This window comes from Aegilops tauschii, chromosome 7, assembly GCF_002575655.3.
Source record: "Aegilops tauschii subsp. strangulata cultivar AL8/78 chromosome 7, Aet v6.0, whole genome shotgun sequence".
Taxonomy (NCBI): Eukaryota; Viridiplantae; Streptophyta; class Magnoliopsida; order Poales; family Poaceae; genus Aegilops; species Aegilops tauschii.
The window spans coordinates 516,296,684-516,303,024 of NC_053041.3; positions in this window are offsets into that span (position 1 = coordinate 516,296,684).

A 6,341-nucleotide genomic window follows, 5' to 3' on the forward strand; every position below is an offset into this window, starting at 1 on the left:
CGTCCATCTTGGAGAATAGGACAGAAGATTATGTTAATACTTTTCCATGGCTCTAAAGCGAATATCCTGTTTATTGACCACGTTGCGAGATGAAGCCGCTTTCAGAAGGTTGTGGATGCGCGGGGTGGCGCCTGGGCCTTGTCCTGGAGCTTGGCGGCCTCACCCTTGGTTAACTGTAGGCAAAGTAGCACTGTTCGAGGCATGCTTTGTACGGTTGAACCTGTATAAGTACTCATACTGCTTTTAGCTTTGGTTGTTAAGTGCCCCTGCTGGTTTCAGTTAAGGTTGTTAAGTACTCCTGCTGCTTTTACAGTCTGTCGTGTTTCTTCAGTCCTGTTTTCCTCCAGCCGCCAAAACCAAACCAGCGCCGGCGAGGCCACCTGCTTCCGCCTCCCACGGCTGGCTGCGCCTCAGCGCACACATCGCCGCCCCACCGTCTCCTAAATCGTTAACGCCGACGTCCTCTGCGCGCTTTGATGCGCTCGCCGCGACGCCGCCCTCTCGCGTTGTCAACATGGTCAACAAACAACAGGAATCGGCAGAAGTACATGGAGAGGATGACAGTAGGGGCCCACCACGTCAGCGTATGGAAAAATAAAATGCTTCCTCCTAGTGTTTTCCTGACATCTGGGACCCACGACATTGTGAGCGTATACAGTCAACAGACAAGAGAACAACACAAGATCGGCTGACACCTGGGACGTAGCTACTCGAGCAGTATTTTTTTTGTTTGGTATTGTTGAGACGGAGCAGGGTTTGAACTGGGTTGTGGCCTGTCTAGCCCAGGCTTATATTTTATGTTCACCATGTGACCAGCCCAGCTATTTTTTCTATGTGAAAATGAGCCCAGTTTATTTTTTCTGAAGAATACCCAATCCAGGCCTACTTATTTTTCTACGCCCTGATGGGTTGCAACTCTTTCAAGATGCCTGCAAATCTTGAAAGTAATATGAAATGGGTTGTAAATATAAAAATAGATGACAAATTGGCAATTACTTTATAATTTCTGATTATTTTCACATTTTCAGATTCCTATTTCACTGGGCATTAACCTGACTTGTGGGCCTGTTTAGTTGACGCGTATGCAAGATTTTTTTAGTTATTATATACGTCAACAAACGATTCTAGCAGACGTAACCATTGGATGTCAATCCAACGGCCGTCGTGTTTCTTCAATCTCTGATCTTCTTGCTCCAGCCGCCAAAGCAGCCCGGCGGGACCGCCTACTCCCGCCTCCCGTGGCCGGCTGTGCTGCCGCGCAGGCCTCAGCGCCCCCCACTACTCCCACCGCTGGCTAGGGCATCTATCTACTCACCCACACCCCCTGTTATTCTGCGGCAACGACAGCCTCACACCGCAGCCGAACCCTCGTACTCCTCTCTGCGCGGGCTTCCACTGCCGCGTCTTCCCCGGCTCCGCGTCGTCCCCTTCCTAGGCCTCGCCGTCGTCCACCGCCGTGGTGCTCTCGGCGCGGCGTGGTCAATGTGGTCAACAACCGACTTCCATCGGAAGAGTACTGTACGTGGAGAGGCTAACAGCTGGGTCCACGACAGCCGCAAGGAAGTGCCTCCTTATTACGCGGAAAATAATTATTCCTCCACCTGGCAGCAGGGACCCACCGGACGGGCCACCAGTATTTCGCGAAAAAAAACATTCCCCCTGACTGATGGGACCCACAGGACGGGCCACCTTATTTCATGAAAAAAACATTCCCCCCGCTGTCAGCTCGGACCCACCAGAAGTGCCTCCTTATTACGCACAAAAAATGAATACCCCCTGCTAGCTGGGACCCACCTTGGTGGGAGGCTGACTTGTGGGCCTACTAAGTTGACTGGGATGGAGGCCTTTGTCAACTTTACTCAATATATGAACGATTCTAGCTCCAGTGACCGTACGATGTCCATCCAACGGCCGTAGTGCTTCTTCAACCTCTGGTCTTCTTGCTCCAGCCGCCCAAAGCAGCGCCGGTCATGCCACCTGCTCCTGCCGCCCGTGGCCAGCTGTGATGCCGCGGAGGCCTCACCGCCCCCTACTACTCCCACCGCTGGCCAGGCCATCCCTCTACGCACCCACACCCCCTATTATTCTGCGGCGACGGCAGCCTCACACCGCAGCCGAACGAGTGAACCCTCATACTCCTCTACGCGTGGGCATCCACTACCGCATCTTCCCCGGCTCCGCATCGTCCCCTTCCTAGGCCTCGCCGTCGTCCACCGCCCTGGTGCTCTCAGCGCGGCGTGGTCAACATGGTCAAGGAATGGCTTCCATCGGACGTGGACTGTACGTGGAGAGGCTGACAGCTGGGTCCACGGCCGCAGCAAGGAAGTGCCTCCTTATTACGCGCAAAATAATTATTCCTCCACCTGACAGCGGGGACCCACCGGATGGGCCACCGTATTTCACGAAAAAAACATTTCCCCCTGACTGCTGGGACCCACGAGCTACATCTTCACACGCAAGGAAGTGCGTCCGCAAAAAAACGATTCGCCCCACTGACTGCTGGGACCCACCAGCTACATCTTCGCACGCAAGGAAGTGCGTCCGGGCAAAAAAAACAAAACGATTCCCCCCTGACTGCTGGGACCCAGCAGCTACACCTTCGCATGCAAGGAAGTGCGTCCGGGCAAAAAAAACGATTCGCCCCCTGACTGCTGGGACCCACCAGCTACATCTTCGCAGGCAAGGAAGTGCCTGACAGTCGGGACCCACCTGGTCGAAGCGTACGTAGCGTTGTCATTCTGGTCGCGAACATGTACGTACATATATACTGGTCGATGTAGAGGCGCGCACGTGTCGTAGTAGAGGCGCGCACGTAGCATGTACACGTACGTACAACGGTCATGGTGCAAGAAAGAAAATACGGCCACATACGTACATACGGGCAGGGTCTCGAAAGCCTACTCGCGCATACGTACGGCCAGGGCTCGTGTACATGGCTAGGTCGGAACGGAGAAACAGCGTCGTTGTTGTGTTCATGGGGAGGCAACGGAATGCGTCGTGTTCATGGGGAGGCAACGGAATGCGTCGTGTTCATCGGGAGGCAACGGAACGTGTGGGAGCCAACCGGCTGGGTCAGAACGGAATGCGTGGTCGTGTTCATCGGGAGGGCTTGGACGGAACAGGCGATGGAAACGAGGCCTGGCGTACCGCAAAACGGAGGAAACGGCCTTGTGTTCGACTGGCCATGTTCGAAACGGGATCCTGTTCATCGGGAGGGGTCTGGCGTATCGCAAAACGGAGGAAACGGACCTCCTACGGTCGAAACGGGGGTCCTGTTGATCGGGAGGGGTGTGGCGTACCGCAAAACGGAGGAAACGGACTTGTGTTGGAGCGCTACGGTCGAAAGGGGGGTCCTGTTGATCGGGAGGGGTGTGGCGTACCGCAAAACGGGACTCCACGGGATACTGTTCATCTCCACCGTTGACCTCCTCCAGCCTCCACGGGCTACCGGCGACCTCCTCCAACCTCCACGGGCTCCTGTTCATCTAGCCTCCACCGTGCGCTACTCCACGGGCTACTGTTCAACCACCTCTCCACCGTCTACTGTTCATCCAGCCCTCCACACCACGGGGTCCTGTTCAACCACCCCTCCACGGGCACCCCTCCACCGTCTACTGTTCATCCAGCCCTCCACACCACGGGGTCCTGTTCAACCACCCCTCCACGGGCACCCCTCCACCGTCTACTGTTCATCCAGCCCTCCACACCATGGGGTCCTGTTCATCCAGAGTCAACACCACCACTCACTGTTCATCCAACCCCCCCCCCCCCCCCGCAACGCTCACTGTTCATCCAATCGACCGGCTTCAGTTAGCAGCAGTAGCGAAGGAATTGCTCGATCGGGTTCAGTTAACAGCCATCGATCGATCGCTCGGGTTCAGTAACGCGTAGCCTACAGTGCAATCACTCGGGTTCAGTTAGAGCCCAATGCCTCGCTCGGGTTCAGTTAGAGCCAACGCCTCGCACACACGCACGTACGTGTACGAGAGAAACGCGCATCGCTCGGCCCCCGACCTCCCACCGTAACCGGGAACTCCCCGAAATTTTCCTCCCCCTCGCTTCTACCACGGTTTTTTTCGTCATGGACGGCCCAAAGAATGTCATGCAGCTGCGTCTCCGGCCCGCCCAGGACGAAAAGCCCATTTTCTGTCATGATTTTTTGTCATAGAAGTAGGAGCCCACCACATCTATGATGATACCGGGTTTTGTCACAATTATCGTCATAGAAGTGTCATATGTATGACAGAAAAAAATTTCGTTCGGCCCAAAATGTCACGGATGTGTCTTTTTTTTGTAGTGTTCCTCTGTGAATATCACCGATGGCCTGCTTGGAATCAGAGTTGACGATGAAACTCTGAAGGAGGAGAACCTCCGCAAGTGCCAGGCCTTCTCTACAAGCTAGAGCTTCATAAGTACCCACATCAGTGATGCCATTAGTTACCAACGCTGAACTGCCTATGAACTTCCCTATGCCATCAGAACATATTGTCGCTGCTGCTCCCCTAGTATGTACTTTGGAGATCGCTGCATCAACCTGAATTTTGGCGAATCCCGGAGGAGGCGCCTTTGGCTTGACAACCGCTGGTCTAGGCACTGCATGTTGCTTCTTCCCCTGAGTTGGTAGAAGAGCGAGTTCATGGATGAATCTCGAGATGAACTGGTGTGTTGCTGCGGGACTTTGAAAGAGTTGTTCGTCGATAGCCTTCCTCCTTGCCCCCCATATAGCCCATAGTGTGACAGCTAGGCGGATGAATGCCTCATGAGAGCCCCGCAAAAAAAGAATGCCTCATGAGATAACGTGTCAATCATAGTAAACAGCCATTGTTTTGCATCCGGTTCGGTCGTGGCACAAAGACGCTTCGCTAGTTCTCCATCCACCATGGCCCAAACGCACCAGGACATCGAGCACTCCAACAAGGAATGGCGCCAAGAATCTGGAGCACTGCAAAGCCCACATGCACAAGAAGTCGCCATGTTTCCATGTGCCCGGACATCTTCGGTAGGAATAGATTGCTTAGCTAGTCTCCAAAGAAACATTCTAATCTTCAAGGAACATGACTTTGCCATAATTTCTTCCATGAATCAGCATCCCTGGCCGTGCTTGATGATCCTGTCGATCCATCCAACCAGGCACCTCTTCTGTACTTAGTATCTACCATCATTATGTATACTGATCTTACCAAAAAGCACCAGTTCTTCTCGAAGAACCACCACCATGTATCCGGGATATTACTGGTGCACAAAGGTATCTCCAATATTGCTATTATATCAATTGGTAGACAAACTTCTTCCAACCTGGTGATATTCCATGTGGCCATCGTGGCATCAATCAAATCAGCGACAATCTAGGGAGGGTTGTCTGTTCGGGCACCATAAGGCCGCATCATCTCCTTCCTAGGGATCCAACTCTCATTCCAAATGTGAGTGGAATTTTTGTTGCCAATAGTCCTGATCAAGCTCTGTTTCAATATCTCTCGGCCTTCAACTATGGATCTCCAAACTTGGACTCCATGGGGTACCTAGCTCGGCTGTTAGGGTAGATGACTTCAGAAAGTATATGCTTTTAAGAATCCAAGCACTTAATGACTCCAGGTGTTGAAGGATCCTCCATGCTTGTTTTCCCAAAAGCGCCAAATTGAATAATTGAAAATCCTTGAATCCCAAGCCTCCCATGCTCTTTGGTTGTGTCATCGCCTCCCACGAGACCCAATTGGGTTTGCGCTTTCCATCTTTGCTCCCCCGCCAGAACTTCTGAATTAGCATGTTTAGATGTTCACATAGTCCCCTAGGCAACTTGAAACATGACATAGAGAAAACTGAAACCACTTGGGCCACTGAACTCACTAAGACAAACTGAAACCACCTGGGCCAATGAATTCACTAAAACCTCCTTGCCTGCTGTCGACATCGTTTTCTCAATCCAGCCTTGAATCCCTAGTATAGTATCATGAAAAATCGGCATTGTAGGTACAAAAGAGGCTAACCTTAGCCAAAAGGCGTATAACTTCACTGCTAACTCTTTTCTGTGTAGCGACAAACGAAGAAAGGTGGATTTATATTGGACATGCACTAATATTTACTATGCTTCTGTTCGGCTTTTTCTTGAATTTGTTACCAAAAATGAAAACCAAAATAAACACAAAGAATCAGCTAACCAAAATTTCGGTCAACCGACCAGTTCGTTTTTCAGTTTATAGTGAAACGATGCCTTTTCTGTTTTTAGGGGGACGATGCCTTTTGTTGGTTATAAGCAAGGGAAAAATAGCGCGCATACAAAATAGCATCGGCCTTAAAAATATGCTATTAGCGAGACATTGTACACTGATTAATTTAACGAGACA